Raw genomic sequence first — 16,703 nt, forward strand, 5'->3', positions numbered from 1 at the left:
AATTCCCCACACACAACAGCTAGATGCAATCGAAAAAAGCCAGAGTATTCAAGGCAACTGGTTCAGGATACATCAAAGAAGGATATGGTTGAGTGCTGTTTCCACATCTTGTGAGATGACTTAAGGTACCCCTGCTCTTTTTGCAGGACACACAGCTATGTTACATTAGCATGTACAGTGTTGAGATCTAGATGCATCTACGGCTAGGGGCGGCATGTTAATTCTGGGTTTTAGTCCATTTCATTCTCAGTTATGTGGAGGAAAAAATGGCACGATCTTTCTTAGAGAGGTGAATGGTATGCCCTGATTTCTTTTGCATGGCTAAATGTATGGGGTGTGGGTTTAAGCACTGGGAAAGAGCAGTCTTCTGACCATTATAACTGCAGACGATTTTAATCCAGCGAGGCAACCGAAGTGTATTGATATTCCAACATGAGAACAGCATTTTTGCTACCTTCCCTCTTCATGGTGTGTAGACGCATTTGTTAGCGGTTTCAAGCAGCCTTCTTAGCGCAGTAGGCAGCGCGTCAGTCTCATAATCTGAAGGTCCTGAGTTCCATCCTCAGAGAGGGCATTGCAGTGTTTCTTTTGTCAAGAGAAACATCTCAGATTTTCTCCAAATCTGTAAACTATTCCTCCACATTGCATCTTGCTCAGTTTTAAGGAGTTGGTGTCTTTGTAGATTCCCTCTTTCATATCCATGGCCACTCATTGTAGGTGAGTTTTAGCTGGTTCGGCTGCCGAAACATCTACCTTGGTACAATGAAACTGGAAGTCTTCCAAGTGCCTTCATATATTTAGTCAAGGCTTTGGAATGAATTCTGATCTGCAGGTCCTTGTTTATTTCTCTTCCAACATCCCTCAGAAATGACTATGTGGTCAATTTCATTGGAAAGCAGAAGAAGTCTACCCTTCTGTCCTAGCATTTATTTGGAGCTAGGGAAATGTTTCTCAATCAGAGGGGCACATAATGTTTTAACAAGAGAGAAAGCAGCTATGGAAAACAAAAAAGGGGAAACTCCTCCGAGCCGGATTTGAACCAGCGACCTAAGGATTTCTGTTTCTCCACTACAGTCCTCCGCTCTCCCAACTGAGCTATCGGAGGATTAGGCAGTACAGCTTTCCATGCTGCATTCATCTTTCTTTCAATAATGGTTGCGGCGGGAGTGGGGTGGGAGTACTGCAGTCTAATCTTGAAAATCATGAATATGACCTGCAGCTTGCTCTACAAATTGCCACTTCCTAGAGTGCATTCTCAGCTACATCTTATCACCATAAAGGGGGACTGCTTACCTACCTGAATGTGCTGTGCTGGCGTGAAGGAAAGCAGGGGACCTAGAATTAGAAATCCTACAGAAAGGAGTTTTCCTGAAAGGGCATGGGGCCGAGGAATCCACAGCCCTTTGGAAGCATTTCTGGCAAAAGGATGACAGCATGGGAACATGAAGGAAAGGACAGAAAGTTAGGAGAGTCATTACTCCGTACGGAGCATGAAGAACATGCATTTTTAATGCTTCTGTGAAAGGAACTGGAAAAGCAAAACCAGTAGATTAATGGACCATTCAGAAGGGATTAGGATGAAGAAAACATTCTGTTTTTCTTAAACCTTCTGGTAAGAGTCTCTGGTTTAGAGGAAGAATTCAAATAAATGACCAAGACAGCTGTGCCCGTTTTCTATACTAAGAATGCCAAGATAAATCACCACTTTGGTTTCTTATGGAAGCAAGATTATTTTTTTCTATAAACACGGGAAATGAGATAGCCCCATTTCAAAAGGTTTTGCAAGGCGAAGAAAGTGGGGTTCTGGCACCAGCTGCATGACATCTCACTTCCTTACTCATGATGCCAGCCTAGCTATCTGTCAAAAGGCAAGATTAGCATGGCGAAAAGCTGGAGATGCCGGGGATTGAACCCGGGGCCTCATACATGCTAAGCATGCGCTCTACCACTGAGCTACATCCCCACATCCTGTAGAGGGAGACCTTGCTCCACGCATGGAAACCTGGAATTCTATTGAATGTACATTCACCACATATGACACTGGAATGGGAAGCGTCAGGTGTGGAATTCCATATGATTTACAGCTGGATTTTCTAGCACCGTTTTTTATGGAATAAGGTTGACTCTAGAATGAATAATTCCCCACACACAACAGCTAGATGCAATCGAAAAAAGCCAGAGTATTCAAGGCAACTGGTTCAGGATACATCAAAGAAGGATATGGTTGAGTGCTGTTTCCACATCTTGTGAGATGACTTAAGGTACCCCTGCTCTTTTTGCAGGACACACAGCTATGTTACATTAGCATGTAAAGTGTTGAGATCTAGATGCATCTACGGCTAGGGGCGGCATGTTAATTCTGGGTTTTAGTCCATTTCATTCTCAGTTATGTGGAGGAAAAAATGGCACGATCTTTCTTAGAGAGGTGAATGGTATGCCCTGATTTCTTTTGCATGGCTAAATGTATGGGGTGTGGGTTTAAGCACTGGGAAAGAGCAGTCTTCTGACCATTATAACTGCAGACGATTTTAATCCAGCGAGGCAACCGAAGTGTATTGATATTCCAACATGAGAACAGCATTTTTGCTACCTTCCCTCTTCATGGTGTGTAGACGCATTTGTTAGCGGTTTCAAGCAGCCTTCTTAGCGCAGTAGGCAGCGCGTCAGTCTCATAATCTGAAGGTCCTGAGTTCCATCCTCAGAGAGGGCATTGCAGTGTTTCTTTTGTCAAGAGAAACATCTCAGATTTTCTCCAAATCTGTAAACTATTCCTCCACATTGCATCTTGCTCAGTTTTAAGGAGTTGGTGTCTTTGTAGATTCCCTCTTTCATATCCATGGCCACTCATTGTAGGTGAGTTTTAGCTGGTTCGGCTGCCGAAACATCTACCTTGGTACAATGAAACTGGAAGTCTTCCAAGTGCCTTCATATATTTAGTCAAGGCTTTGGAATGAATTCTGATCTGCAGGTCCTTGTTTATTTCTCTTCCAACATCCCTCAGAAATGACTATGTGGTCAATTTCATTGGAAAGCAGAAGAAGTCTACCCTTCTGTCCTAGCATTTATTTGGAGCTAGGGAAATGTTTCTCAATCAGAGGGGCACATAATGTTTTAACAAGAGAGAAAGCAGCTATGGAAAACAAAAAAGGGGAAACTCCTCCGAGCCGGATTTGAACCAGCGACCTAAGGATTTCTGTTTCTCCACTACAGTCCTCCGCTCTCCCAACTGAGCTATCGGAGGATTAGGCAGTACAGCTTTCCATGCTGCATTCATCTTTCTTTCAATAATGGTTGCGGCGGGAGTGGGGTGGGAGTACTGCAGTCTAATCTTGAAAATCATGAATATGACCTGCAGCTTGCTCTACAAATTGCCACTTCCTAGAGTGCATTCTCAGCTACATCTTATCACCATAAAGGGGGACTGCTTACCTACCTGAATGTGCTGTGCTGGCGTGAAGGAAAGCAGGGGACCTAGAATTAGAAATCCTACAGAAAGGAGTTTTCCTGAAAGGGCATGGGGCCGAGGAATCCACAGCCCTTTGGAAGCATTTCTGGCAAAAGGATGACAGCATGGGAACATGAAGGAAAGGACAGAAAGTTAGGAGAGTCATTACTCCGTACGGAGCATGAAGAACATGCATTTTGAATGCTTCTGTGAAAGGAACTGGAAAAGCAAAACCAGTAGATTAATGGACCATTCAGAAGGGATTAGGATGAAGAAAACATTCTGTTTTTCTTAAACCTTCTGGTAAGAGTCTCTGGTTTAGAGGAAGAATTCAAATAAATGACCAAGACAGCTGTGCCCGTTTTCTATACTAAGAATGCCAAGATAAATCACCACTTTGGTTTCTTATGGAAGCAAGATTATTTTTTTCTATAAACACGGGAAATGAGATAGCCCCATTTCAAAAGGTTTTGCAAGGCGAAGAAAGTGGGGTTCTGGCACCAGCTGCATGACATCTCACTTCCTTACTCATGATGCCAGCCTAGCTATCTGTCAAAAGGCAAGATTAGCATGGCGAAAAGCTGGAGATGCCGGGGATTGAACCCGGGGCCTCATACATGCTAAGCATGCGCTCTACCACTGAGCTACATCCCCACATCCTGTAGAGGGAGACCTTGCTCCACGCATGGAAACCTGGAATTCTATTGAATGTACATTCACCACATATGACACTGGAATGGGAAGCGTCAGGTGTGGAATTCCATATGATTTACAGCTGGATTTTCTAGCACCGTTTTTTATGGAATAAGGTTGACTCTAGAATGAATAATTCCCCACACACAACAGCTAGATGCAATCGAAAAAAGCCAGAGTATTCAAGGCAACTGGTTCAGGATACATCAAAGAAGGATATGGTTGAGTGCTGTTTCCACATCTTGTGAGATGACTTAAGGTACCCCTGCTCTTTTTGCAGGACACACAGCTATGTTACATTAGCATGTAAAGTGTTGAGATCTAGATGCATCTACGGCTAGGGGCGGCATGTTAATTCTGGGTTTTAGTCCATTTCATTCTCAGTTATGTGGAGGAAAAAATGGCACGATCTTTCTTAGAGAGGTGAATGGTATGCCCTGATTTCTTTTGCATGGCTAAATGTATGGGGTGTGGGTTTAAGCACTGGGAAAGAGCAGTCTTCTGACCATTATAACTGCAGACGATTTTAATCCAGCGAGGCAACCGAAGTGTATTGATATTCCAACATGAGAACAGCATTTTTGCTACCTTCCCTCTTCATGGTGTGTAGACGCATTTGTTAGCGGTTTCAAGCAGCCTTCTTAGCGCAGTAGGCAGCGCGTCAGTCTCATAATCTGAAGGTCCTGAGTTCCATCCTCAGAGAGGGCATTGCAGTGTTTCTTTTGTCAAGAGAAACATCTCAGATTTTCTCCAAATCTGTAAACTATTCCTCCACATTGCATCTTGCTCAGTTTTAAGGAGTTGGTGTCTTTGTAGATTCCCTCTTTCATATCCATGGCCACTCATTGTAGGTGAGTTTTAGCTGGTTCGGCTGCCGAAACATCTACCTTGGTACAATGAAACTGGAAGTCTTCCAAGTGCCTTCATATATTTAGTCAAGGCTTTGGAATGAATTCTGATCTGCAGGTCCTTGTTTATTTCTCTTCCAACATCCCTCAGAAATGACTATGTGGTCAATTTCATTGGAAAGCAGAAGAAGTCTACCCTTCTGTCCTAGCATTTATTTGGAGCTAGGGAAATGTTTCTCAATCAGAGGGGCACATAATGTTTTAACAAGAGAGAAAGCAGCTATGGAAAACAAAAAAGGGGAAACTCCTCCGAGCCGGATTTGAACCAGCGACCTAAGGATTTCTGTTTCTCCACTACAGTCCTCCGCTCTCCCAACTGAGCTATCGGAGGATTAGGCAGTACAGCTTTCCATGCTGCATTCATCTTTCTTTCAATAATGGTTGCGGCGGGAGTGGGGTGGGAGTACTGCAGTCTAATCTTGAAAATCATGAATATGACCTGCAGCTTGCTCTACAAATTGCCACTTCCTAGAGTGCATTCTCAGCTACATCTTATCACCATAAAGGGGGACTGCTTACCTACCTGAATGTGCTGTGCTGGCGTGAAGGAAAGCAGGGGACCTAGAATTAGAAATCCTACAGAAAGGAGTTTTCCTGAAAGGGCATGGGGCCGAGGAATCCACAGCCCTTTGGAAGCATTTCTGGCAAAAGGATGACAGCATGGGAACATGAAGGAAAGGACAGAAAGTTAGGAGAGTCATTACTCCGTACGGAGCATGAAGAACATGCATTTTTAATGCTTCTGTGAAAGGAACTGGAAAAGCAAAACCAGTAGATTAATGGACCATTCAGAAGGGATTAGGATGAAGAAAACATTCTGTTTTTCTTAAACCTTCTGGTAAGAGTCTCTGGTTTAGAGGAAGAATTCAAATAAATGACCAAGACAGCTGTGCCCGTTTTCTATACTAAGAATGCCAAGATAAATCACCACTTTGGTTTCTTATGGAAGCAAGATTATTTTTTTCTATAAACACGGGAAATGAGATAGCCCCATTTCAAAAGGTTTTGCAAGGCGAAGAAAGTGGGGTTCTGGCACCAGCTGCATGACATCTCACTTCCTTACTCATGATGCCAGCCTAGCTATCTGTCAAAAGGCAAGATTAGCATGGCGAAAAGCTGGAGATGCCGGGGATTGAACCCGGGGCCTCATACATGCTAAGCATGCGCTCTACCACTGAGCTACATCCCCACATCCTGTAGAGGGAGACCTTGCTCCACGCATGGAAACCTGGAATTCTATTGAATGTACATTCACCACATATGACACTGGAATGGGAAGCGTCAGGTGTGGAATTCCATATGATTTACAGCTGGATTTTCTAGCACCGTTTTTTATGGAATAAGGTTGACTCTAGAATGAATAATTCCCCACACACAACAGCTAGATGCAATCGAAAAAAGCCAGAGTATTCAAGGCAACTGGTTCAGGATACATCAAAGAAGGATATGGTTGAGTGCTGTTTCCACATCTTGTGAGATGACTTAAGGTACCCCTGCTCTTTTTGCAGGACACACAGCTATGTTACATTAGCATGTAAAGTGTTGAGATCTAGATGCATCTACGGCTAGGGGCGGCATGTTAATTCTGGGTTTTAGTCCATTTCATTCTCAGTTATGTGGAGGAAAAAATGGCACGATCTTTCTTAGAGAGGTGAATGGTATGCCCTGATTTCTTTTGCATGGCTAAATGTATGGGGTGTGGGTTTAAGCACTGGGAAAGAGCAGTCTTCTGACCATTATAACTGCAGACGATTTTAATCCAGCGAGGCAACCGAAGTGTATTGATATTCCAACATGAGAACAGCATTTTTGCTACCTTCCCTCTTCATGGTGTGTAGACGCATTTGTTAGCGGTTTCAAGCAGCCTTCTTAGCGCAGTAGGCAGCGCGTCAGTCTCATAATCTGAAGGTCCTGAGTTCCATCCTCAGAGAGGGCATTGCAGTGTTTCTTTTGTCAAGAGAAACATCTCAGATTTTCTCCAAATCTGTAAACTATTCCTCCACATTGCATCTTGCTCAGTTTTAAGGAGTTGGTGTCTTTGTAGATTCCCTCTTTCATATCCATGGCCACTCATTGTAGGTGAGTTTTAGCTGGTTCGGCTGCCGAAACATCTACCTTGGTACAATGAAACTGGAAGTCTTCCAAGTGCCTTCATATATTTAGTCAAGGCTTTGGAATGAATTCTGATCTGCAGGTCCTTGTTTATTTCTCTTCCAACATCCCTCAGAAATGACTATGTGGTCAATTTCATTGGAAAGCAGAAGAAGTCTACCCTTCTGTCCTAGCATTTATTTGGAGCTAGGGAAATGTTTCTCAATCAGAGGGGCACATAATGTTTTAACAAGAGAGAAAGCAGCTATGGAAAACAAAAAAGGGGAAACTCCTCCGAGCCGGATTTGAACCAGCGACCTAAGGATTTCTGTTTCTCCACTACAGTCCTCCGCTCTCCCAACTGAGCTATCGGAGGATTAGGCAGTACAGCTTTCCATGCTGCATTCATCTTTCTTTCAATAATGGTTGCGGCGGGAGTGGGGTGGGAGTACTGCAGTCTAATCTTGAAAATCATGAATATGACCTGCAGCTTGCTCTACAAATTGCCACTTCCTAGAGTGCATTCTCAGCTACATCTTATCACCATAAAGGGGGACTGCTTACCTACCTGAATGTGCTGTGCTGGCGTGAAGGAAAGCAGGGGACCTAGAATTAGAAATCCTACAGAAAGGAGTTTTCCTGAAAGGGCATGGGGCCGAGGAATCCACAGCCCTTTGGAAGCATTTCTGGCAAAAGGATGACAGCATGGGAACATGAAGGAAAGGACAGAAAGTTAGGAGAGTCATTACTCCGTACGGAGCATGAAGAACATGCATTTTTAATGCTTCTGTGAAAGGAACTGGAAAAGCAAAACCAGTAGATTAATGGACCATTCAGAAGGGATTAGGATGAAGAAAACATTCTGTTTTTCTTAAACCTTCTGGTAAGAGTCTCTGGTTTAGAGGAAGAATTCAAATAAATGACCAAGACAGCTGTGCCCGTTTTCTATACTAAGAATGCCAAGATAAATCACCACTTTGGTTTCTTATGGAAGCAAGATTATTTTTTTCTATAAACACGGGAAATGAGATAGCCCCATTTCAAAAGGTTTTGCAAGGCGAAGAAAGTGGGGTTCTGGCACCAGCTGCATGACATCTCACTTCCTTACTCATGATGCCAGCCTAGCTATCTGTCAAAAGGCAAGATTAGCATGGCGAAAAGCTGGAGATGCCGGGGATTGAACCCGGGGCCTCATACATGCTAAGCATGCGCTCTACCACTGAGCTACATCCCCACATCCTGTAGAGGGAGACCTTGCTCCACGCATGGAAACCTGGAATTCTATTGAATGTACATTCACCACATATGACACTGGAATGGGAAGCGTCAGGTGTGGAATTCCATATGATTTACAGCTGGATTTTCTAGCACCGTTTTTTATGGAATAAGGTTGACTCTAGAATGAATAATTCCCCACACACAACAGCTAGATGCAATCGAAAAAAGCCAGAGTATTCAAGGCAACTGGTTCAGGATACATCAAAGAAGGATATGGTTGAGTGCTGTTTCCACATCTTGTGAGATGACTTAAGGTACCCCTGCTCTTTTTGCAGGACACACAGCTATGTTACATTAGCATGTACAGTGTTGAGATCTAGATGCATCTACGGCTAGGGGCGGCATGTTAATTCTGGGTTTTAGTCCATTTCATTCTCAGTTATGTGGAGGAAAAAATGGCACGATCTTTCTTAGAGAGGTGAATGGTATGCCCTGATTTCTTTTGCATGGCTAAATGTATGGGGTGTGGGTTTAAGCACTGGGAAAGAGCAGTCTTCTGACCATTATAACTGCAGACGATTTTAATCCAGCGAGGCAACCGAAGTGTATTGATATTCCAACATGAGAACAGCATTTTTGCTACCTTCCCTCTTCATGGTGTGTAGACGCATTTGTTAGCGGTTTCAAGCAGCCTTCTTAGCGCAGTAGGCAGCGCGTCAGTCTCATAATCTGAAGGTCCTGAGTTCCATCCTCAGAGAGGGCATTGCAGTGTTTCTTTTGTCAAGAGAAACATCTCAGATTTTCTCCAAATCTGTAAACTATTCCTCCACATTGCATCTTGCTCAGTTTTAAGGAGTTGGTGTCTTTGTAGATTCCCTCTTTCATATCCATGGCCACTCATTGTAGGTGAGTTTTAGCTGGTTCGGCTGCCGAAACATCTACCTTGGTACAATGAAACTGGAAGTCTTCCAAGTGCCTTCATATATTTAGTCAAGGCTTTGGAATGAATTCTGATCTGCAGGTCCTTGTTTATTTCTCTTCCAACATCCCTCAGAAATGACTATGTGGTCAATTTCATTGGAAAGCAGAAGAAGTCTACCCTTCTGTCCTAGCATTTATTTGGAGCTAGGGAAATGTTTCTCAATCAGAGGGGCACATAATGTTTTAACAAGAGAGAAAGCAGCTATGGAAAACAAAAAAGGGGAAACTCCTCCGAGCCGGATTTGAACCAGCGACCTAAGGATTTCTGTTTCTCCACTACAGTCCTCCGCTCTCCCAACTGAGCTATCGGAGGATTAGGCAGTACAGCTTTCCATGCTGCATTCATCTTTCTTTCAGTAATGGTTGCGGCGGGAGTGGGGTGGGAGTACTGCAGTCTAATCTTGAAAATCATGAATATGACCTGCAGCTTGCTCTACAAATTGCCACTTCCTAGAGTGCATTCTCAGCTACATCTTATCACCATAAAGGGGGACTGCTTACCTACCTGAATGTGCTGTGCTGGCGTGAAGGAAAGCAGGGGACCTAGAATTAGAAATCCTACAGAAAGGAGTTTTCCTGAAAGGGCATTGGGCCGAGGAATCCACAGCCCTTTGGAAGCATTTCTGGCAAAAGGATGACAGCATGGGAACATGAAGGAAAGGACAGAAAGTTAGGAGAGTCATTACTCCGTACGGAGCATGAAGAACATGCATTTTTAATGCTTCTGTGAAAGGAACTGGAAAAGCAAAACCAGTAGATTAATGGACCATTCAGAAGGGATTAGGATGAAGAAAACATTCTGTTTTTCTTAAACCTTCTGGTAAGAGTCTCTGGTTTAGAGGAAGAATTCAAATAAATGACCAAGACAGCTGTGCCCGTTTTCTATACTAAGAATGCCAAGATAAATCACCACTTTGGTTTCTTATGGAAGCAAGATTATTTTTTTCTATAAACACGGGAAATGAGATAGCCCCATTTCAAAAGGTTTTGCAAGGCGAAGAAAGTGGGGTTCTGGCACCAGCTGCATGACATCTCACTTCCTTACTCATGATGCCAGCCTAGCTATCTGTCAAAAGGCAAGATTAGCATGGCGAAAAGCTGGAGATGCCGGGGATTGAACCCGGGGCCTCATACATGCTAAGCATGCGCTCTACCACTGAGCTACATCCCCACATCCTGTAGAGGGAGACCTTGCTCCACGCATGGAAACCTGGAATTCTATTGAATGTACATTCACCACATATGACACTGGAATGGGAAGCGTCAGGTGTGGAATTCCATATGATTTACAGCTGGATTTTCTAGCACCGTTTTTTATGGAATAAGGTTGACTCTAGAATGAATAATTCCCCACACACAACAGCTAGATGCAATCGAAAAAAGCCAGAGTATTCAAGGCAACTGGTTCAGGATACATCAAAGAAGGATATGGTTGAGTGCTGTTTCCACATCTTGTGAGATGACTTAAGGTACCCCTGCTCTTTTTGCAGGACACACAGCTATGTTACATTAGCATGTACAGTGTTGAGATCTAGATGCATCTACGGCTAGGGGCGGCATGTTAATTCTGGGTTTTAGTCCATTTCATTCTCAGTTATGTGGAGGAAAAAATGGCACGATCTTTCTTAGAGAGGTGAATGGTATGCCCTGATTTCTTTTGCATGGCTAAATGTATGGGGTGTGGGTTTAAGCACTGGGAAAGAGCAGTCTTCTGACCATTATAACTGCAGACGATTTTAATCCAGCGAGGCAACCGAAGTGTATTGATATTCCAACATGAGAACAGCATTTTTGCTACCTTCCCTCTTCATGGTGTGTAGACGCATTTGTTAGCGGTTTCAAGCAGCCTTCTTAGCGCAGTAGGCAGCGCGTCAGTCTCATAATCTGAAGGTCCTGAGTTCGATCCTCAGAGAGGGCATTGCAGTGTTTCTTTTGTCAAGAGAAACATCTCAGATTTTCTCCAAATCTGTAAACTATTCCTCCACATTGCATCTTGCTCAGTTTTAAGGAGTTGGTGTCTTTGTAGATTCCCTCTTTCATATCCATGGCCACTCATTGTAGGTGAGTTTTAGCTGGTTCGGCTGCCGAAACATCTACCTTGGTACAATGAAACTGGAAGTCTTCCAAGTGCCTTCATATATTTAGTCAAGGCTTTGGAATGAATTCTGATCTGCAGGTCCTTGTTTATTTCTCTTCCAACATCCCTCAGAAATGACTATGTGGTCAATTTCATTGGAAAGCAGAAGAAGTCTACCCTTCTGTCCTAGCATTTATTTGGAGCTAGGGAAATGTTTCTCAATCAGAGGGGCACATAATGTTTTAACAAGAGAGAAAGCAGCTATGGAAAACAAAAAAGGGGAAACTCCTCCGAGCCGGATTTGAACCAGCGACCTAAGGATTTCTGTTTCTCCACTACAGTCCTCCGCTCTCCCAACTGAGCTATCGGAGGATTAGGCAGTACAGCTTTCCATGCTGCATTCATCTTTCTTTCAATAATGGTTGCGGCGGGAGTGGGGTGGGAGTACTGCAGTCTAATCTTGAAAATCATGAATATGACCTGCAGCTTGCTCTACAAATTGCCACTTCCTAGAGTGCATTCTCAGCTACATCTTATCACCATAAAGGGGGACTGCTTACCTACCTGAATGTGCTGTGCTGGCGTGAAGGAAAGCAGGGGACCTAGAATTAGAAATCCTACAGAAAGGAGTTTTCCTGAAAGGGCATGGGGCCGAGGAATCCACAGCCCTTTGGAAGCATTTCTGGCAAAAGGATGACAGCATGGGAACATGAAGGAAAGGACAGAAAGTTAGGAGAGTCATTACTCCGTACGGAGCATGAAGAACATGCATTTTGAATGCTTCTGTGAAAGGAACTGGAAAAGCAAAACCAGTAGATTAATGGACCATTCAGAAGGGATTAGGATGAAGAAAACATTCTGTTTTTCTTAAACCTTCTGGTAAGAGTCTCTGGTTTAGAGGAAGAATTCAAATAAATGACCAAGACAGCTGTGCCCGTTTTCTATACTAAGAATGCCAAGATAAATCACCACTTTGGTTTCTTATGGAAGCAAGATTATTTTTTTCTATAAACACGGGAAATGAGATAGCCCCATTTCAAAAGGTTTTGCAAGGCGAAGAAAGTGGGGTTCTGGCACCAGCTGCATGACATCTCACTTCCTTACTCATGATGCCAGCCTAGCTATCTGTCAAAAGGCAAGATTAGCATGGCGAAAAGCTGGAGATGCCGGGGATTGAACCCGGGGCCTCATACATGCTAAGCATGCGCTCTACCACTGAGCTACATCCCCACATCCTGTAGAGGGAGACCTTGCTCCACGCATGGAAACCTGGAATTCTATTGAATGTACATTCACCACATATGACACTGGAATGGGAAGCGTCAGGTGTGGAATTCCATATGATTTACAGCTGGATTTTCTAGCACCGTTTTTTATGGAATAAGGTTGACTCTAGAATGAATAATTCCCCACACACAACAGCTAGATGCAATCGAAAAAAGCCAGAGTATTCAAGGCAACTGGTTCAGGATACATCAAAGAAGGATATGGTTGAGTGCTGTTTCCACATCTTGTGAGATGACTTAAGGTACCCCTGCTCTTTTTGCAGGACACACAGCTATGTTACATTAGCATGTACAGTGTTGAGATCTAGATGCATCTACGGCTAGGGGCGGCATGTTAATTCTGGGTTTTAGTCCATTTCATTCTCAGTTATGTGGAGGAAAAAATGGCACGATCTTTCTTAGAGAGGTGAATGGTATGCCCTGATTTCTTTTGCATGGCTAAATGTATGGGGTGTGGGTTTAAGCACTGGGAAAGAGCAGTCTTCTGACCATTATAACTGCAGACGATTTTAATCCAGCGAGGCAACCGAAGTGTATTGATATTCCAACATGAGAACAGCATTTTTGCTACCTTCCCTCTTCATGGTGTGTAGACGCATTTGTTAGCGGTTTCAAGCAGCCTTCTTAGCGCAGTAGGCAGCGCGTCAGTCTCATAATCTGAAGGTCCTGAGTTCGATCCTCAGAGAGGGCATTGCAGTGTTTCTTTTGTCAAGAGAAACATCTCAGATTTTCTCCAAATCTGTAAACTATTCCTCCACATTGCATCTTGCTCAGTTTTAAGGAGTTGGTGTCTTTGTAGATTCCCTCTTTCATATCCATGGCCACTCATTGTAGGTGAGTTTTAGCTGGTTCGGCTGCCGAAACATCTACCTTGGTACAATGAAACTGGAAGTCTTCCAAGTGCCTTCATATATTTAGTCAAGGCTTTGGAATGAATTCTGATCTGCAGGTCCTTGTTTATTTCTCTTCCAACATCCCTCAGAAATGACTATGTGGTCAATTTCATTGGAAAGCAGAAGAAGTCTACCCTTCTGTCCTAGCATTTATTTGGAGCTAGGGAAATGTTTCTCAATCAGAGGGGCACATAATGTTTTAACAAGAGAGAAAGCAGCTATGGAAAACAAAAAAGGGGAAACTCCTCCGAGCCGGATTTGAACCAGCGACCTAAGGATTTCTGTTTCTCCACTACAGTCCTCCGCTCTCCCAACTGAGCTATCGGAGGATTAGGCAGTACAGCTTTCCATGCTGCATTCATCTTTCTTTCAATAATGGTTGCGGCGGGAGTGGGGTGGGAGTACTGCAGTCTAATCTTGAAAATCATGAATATGACCTGCAGCTTGCTCTACAAATTGCCACTTCCTAGAGTGCATTCTCAGCTACATCTTATCACCATAAAGGGGGACTGCTTACCTACCTGAATGTGCTGTGCTGGCGTGAAGGAAAGCAGGGGACCTAGAATTAGAAATCCTACAGAAAGGAGTTTTCCTGAAAGGGCATGGGGCCGAGGAATCCACAGCCCTTTGGAAGCATTTCTGGCAAAAGGATGACAGCATGGGAACATGAAGGAAAGGACAGAAAGTTAGGAGAGTCATTACTCCGTACGGAGCATGAAGAACATGCATTTTGAATGCTTCTGTGAAAGGAACTGGAAAAGCAAAACCAGTAGATTAATGGACCATTCAGAAGGGATTAGGATGAAGAAAACATTCTGTTTTTCTTAAACCTTCTGGTAAGAGTCTCTGGTTTAGAGGAAGAATTCAAATAAATGACCAAGACAGCTGTGCCCGTTTTCTATACTAAGAATGCCAAGATAAATCACCACTTTGGTTTCTTATGGAAGCAAGATTATTTTTTTCTATAAACACGGGAAATGAGATAGCCCCATTTCAAAAGGTTTTGCAAGGCGAAGAAAGTGGGGTTCTGGCACCAGCTGCATGACATCTCACTTCCTTACTCATGATGCCAGCCTAGCTATCTGTCAAAAGGCAAGATTAGCATGGCGAAAAGCTGGAGATGCCGGGGATTGAACCCGGGGCCTCATACATGCTAAGCATGCGCTCTACCACTGAGCTACATCCCCACATCCTGTAGAGGGAGACCTTGCTCCACGCATGGAAACCTGGAATTCTATTGAATGTACATTCACCACATATGACACTGGAATGGGAAGCGTCAGGTGTGGAATTCCATATGATTTACAGCTGGATTTTCTAGCACCGTTTTTTATGGAATAAGGTTGACTCTAGAATGAATAATTCCCCACACACAACAGCTAGATGCAATCGAAAAAAGCCAGAGTATTCAAGGCAACTGGTTCAGGATACATCAAAGAAGGATATGGTTGAGTGCTGTTTCCACATCTTGTGAGATGACTTAAGGTACCCCTGCTCTTTTTGCAGGACACACAGCTATGTTACATTAGCATGTACAGTGTTGAGATCTAGATGCATCTACGGCTAGGGGCGGCATGTTAATTCTGGGTTTTAGTCCATTTCATTCTCAGTTATGTGGAGGAAAAAATGGCACGATCTTTCTTAGAGAGGTGAATGGTATGCCCTGATTTCTTTTGCATGGCTAAATGTATGGGGTGTGGGTTTAAGCACTGGGAAAGAGCAGTCTTCTGACCATTATAACTGCAGACGATTTTAATCCAGCGAGGCAACCGAAGTGTATTGATATTCCAACATGAGAACAGCATTTTTGCTACCTTCCCTCTTCATGGTGTGTAGACGCATTTGTTAGCGGTTTCAAGCAGCCTTCTTAGCGCAGTAGGCAGCGCGTCAGTCTCATAATCTGAAGGTCCTGAGTTCCATCCTCAGAGAGGGCATTGCAGTGTTTCTTTTGTCAAGAGAAACATCTCAGATTTTCTCCAAATCTGTAAACTATTCCTCCACATTGCATCTTGCTCAGTTTTAAGGAGTTGGTGTCTTTGTAGATTCCCTCTTTCATATCCATGGCCACTCATTGTAGGTGAGTTTTAGCTGGTTCGGCTGCCGAAACATCTACCTTGGTACAATGAAACTGGAAGTCTTCCAAGTGCCTTCATATATTTAGTCAAGGCTTTGGAATGAATTCTGATCTGCAGGTCCTTGTTTATTTCTCTTCCAACATCCCTCAGAAATGACTATGTGGTCAATTTCATTGGAAAGCAGAAGAAGTCTACCCTTCTGTCCTAGCATTTATTTGGAGCTAGGGAAATGTTTCTCAATCAGAGGGGCACATAATGTTTTAACAAGAGAGAAAGCAGCTATGGAAAACAAAAAAGGGGAAACTCCTCCGAGCCGGATTTGAACCAGCGACCTAAGGATTTCTGTTTCTCCACTACAGTCCTCCGCTCTCCCAACTGAGCTATCGGAGGATTAGGCAGTACAGCTTTCCATGCTGCATTCATCTTTCTTTCAGTAATGGTTGCGGCGGGAGTGGGGTGGGAGTACTGCAGTCTAATCTTGAAAATCATGAATATGACCTGCAGCTTGCTCTACAAATTGCCACTTCCTAGAGTGCATTCTCAGCTACATCTTATCACCATAAAGGGGGACTGCTTACCTACCTGAATGTGCTGTGCTGGCGTGAAGGAAAGCAGGGGACCTAGAATTAGAAATCCTACAGAAAGGAGTTTTCCTGAAAGGGCATTGGGCCGAGGAATCCACAGCCCTTTGGAAGCATTTCTGGCAAAAGGATGACAGCATGGGAACATGAAGGAAAGGACAGAAAGTTAGGAGAGTCATTACTCCGTACGGAGCATGAAGAACATGCATTTTGAATGCTTCTGTGAAAGGAACTGGAAAAGCAAAACCAGTAGATTAATGGACCATTCAGAAGGGATTAGGATGAAGAAAACATTCTGTTTTTCTTAAACCTTCTGGTAAGAGTCTCTGGTTTAGAGGAAGAATTCAAATAAATGACCAAGACAGCTGTGCCCGTTTTCTATACTAAGAATGCCAAGATAAATCACCACTTTGGTTTCTTATGGAAGCAAGATTATTTTTTTCTATAAACACGGG

At 43.5% G+C, this 16,703-nt stretch overlaps 17 non-coding genes across 17 annotated transcripts; 2 read left to right on the forward strand and 15 right to left on the reverse strand.

The window, feature by feature from the left end:
• Window positions 1-1,019: 1,019 nt before the first annotated feature.
• TRNAY-GUA (transfer RNA tyrosine (anticodon GUA)) lies at window positions 1,020-1,105 on the reverse strand. Its single transcript is given in 2 exon segments — window positions 1,020-1,055; window positions 1,069-1,105. It is a non-coding gene; the product is annotated as a tRNA-Tyr (tRNA).
• A 786-nt stretch (window positions 1,106-1,891) lies between these two features.
• TRNAA-AGC (transfer RNA alanine (anticodon AGC)) lies at window positions 1,892-1,963 on the reverse strand. The gene has a single exon. It is a non-coding gene; the product is annotated as a tRNA-Ala (tRNA).
• A 1,192-nt stretch (window positions 1,964-3,155) lies between these two features.
• Window positions 3,156-3,241, reverse strand: TRNAY-GUA (transfer RNA tyrosine (anticodon GUA)). Its single transcript is given in 2 exon segments — window positions 3,156-3,191; window positions 3,205-3,241. It is a non-coding gene; the product is annotated as a tRNA-Tyr (tRNA).
• Window positions 3,242-4,027: 786 nt separating this feature from the next.
• On the reverse strand, window positions 4,028-4,099 carry TRNAA-AGC (transfer RNA alanine (anticodon AGC)). Its single transcript has one exon. It is a non-coding gene; the product is annotated as a tRNA-Ala (tRNA).
• A 1,192-nt stretch (window positions 4,100-5,291) lies between these two features.
• On the reverse strand, window positions 5,292-5,377 carry TRNAY-GUA (transfer RNA tyrosine (anticodon GUA)). Its single transcript is given in 2 exon segments — window positions 5,292-5,327; window positions 5,341-5,377. It is a non-coding gene; the product is annotated as a tRNA-Tyr (tRNA).
• A 786-nt stretch (window positions 5,378-6,163) lies between these two features.
• On the reverse strand, window positions 6,164-6,235 carry TRNAA-AGC (transfer RNA alanine (anticodon AGC)). Its single transcript has one exon. It is a non-coding gene; the product is annotated as a tRNA-Ala (tRNA).
• Window positions 6,236-7,427: 1,192 nt separating this feature from the next.
• Window positions 7,428-7,513, reverse strand: TRNAY-GUA (transfer RNA tyrosine (anticodon GUA)). Its single transcript is given in 2 exon segments — window positions 7,428-7,463; window positions 7,477-7,513. It is a non-coding gene; the product is annotated as a tRNA-Tyr (tRNA).
• A 786-nt stretch (window positions 7,514-8,299) lies between these two features.
• On the reverse strand, window positions 8,300-8,371 carry TRNAA-AGC (transfer RNA alanine (anticodon AGC)). The gene has a single exon. It is a non-coding gene; the product is annotated as a tRNA-Ala (tRNA).
• Window positions 8,372-9,563: 1,192 nt separating this feature from the next.
• TRNAY-GUA (transfer RNA tyrosine (anticodon GUA)) lies at window positions 9,564-9,649 on the reverse strand. The gene is given in 2 exon segments: window positions 9,564-9,599; window positions 9,613-9,649. It is a non-coding gene; the product is annotated as a tRNA-Tyr (tRNA).
• Window positions 9,650-10,435: 786 nt separating this feature from the next.
• Window positions 10,436-10,507, reverse strand: TRNAA-AGC (transfer RNA alanine (anticodon AGC)). Its single transcript has one exon. It is a non-coding gene; the product is annotated as a tRNA-Ala (tRNA).
• Window positions 10,508-11,181: 674 nt separating this feature from the next.
• On the forward strand, window positions 11,182-11,254 carry TRNAM-CAU (transfer RNA methionine (anticodon CAU)). Its single transcript has one exon. It is a non-coding gene; the product is annotated as a tRNA-Met (tRNA).
• Window positions 11,255-11,699: 445 nt separating this feature from the next.
• On the reverse strand, window positions 11,700-11,785 carry TRNAY-GUA (transfer RNA tyrosine (anticodon GUA)). The gene is given in 2 exon segments: window positions 11,700-11,735; window positions 11,749-11,785. It is a non-coding gene; the product is annotated as a tRNA-Tyr (tRNA).
• A 786-nt stretch (window positions 11,786-12,571) lies between these two features.
• On the reverse strand, window positions 12,572-12,643 carry TRNAA-AGC (transfer RNA alanine (anticodon AGC)). Its single transcript has one exon. It is a non-coding gene; the product is annotated as a tRNA-Ala (tRNA).
• Window positions 12,644-13,317: 674 nt separating this feature from the next.
• TRNAM-CAU (transfer RNA methionine (anticodon CAU)) lies at window positions 13,318-13,390 on the forward strand. Its single transcript has one exon. It is a non-coding gene; the product is annotated as a tRNA-Met (tRNA).
• Window positions 13,391-13,835: 445 nt separating this feature from the next.
• Window positions 13,836-13,921, reverse strand: TRNAY-GUA (transfer RNA tyrosine (anticodon GUA)). Its single transcript is given in 2 exon segments — window positions 13,836-13,871; window positions 13,885-13,921. It is a non-coding gene; the product is annotated as a tRNA-Tyr (tRNA).
• Window positions 13,922-14,707: 786 nt separating this feature from the next.
• On the reverse strand, window positions 14,708-14,779 carry TRNAA-AGC (transfer RNA alanine (anticodon AGC)). Its single transcript has one exon. It is a non-coding gene; the product is annotated as a tRNA-Ala (tRNA).
• A 1,192-nt stretch (window positions 14,780-15,971) lies between these two features.
• TRNAY-GUA (transfer RNA tyrosine (anticodon GUA)) lies at window positions 15,972-16,057 on the reverse strand. The gene is given in 2 exon segments: window positions 15,972-16,007; window positions 16,021-16,057. It is a non-coding gene; the product is annotated as a tRNA-Tyr (tRNA).
• Between the last annotated feature and the right edge of the window lie 646 nt (window positions 16,058-16,703).

The sequence above is a fragment of the Pleurodeles waltl genome, unplaced genomic scaffold (assembly GCF_031143425.1).
Source record: "Pleurodeles waltl isolate 20211129_DDA unplaced genomic scaffold, aPleWal1.hap1.20221129 scaffold_107, whole genome shotgun sequence".
NCBI classification, from domain to species: domain Eukaryota; kingdom Metazoa; phylum Chordata; class Amphibia; order Caudata; family Salamandridae; genus Pleurodeles; species Pleurodeles waltl.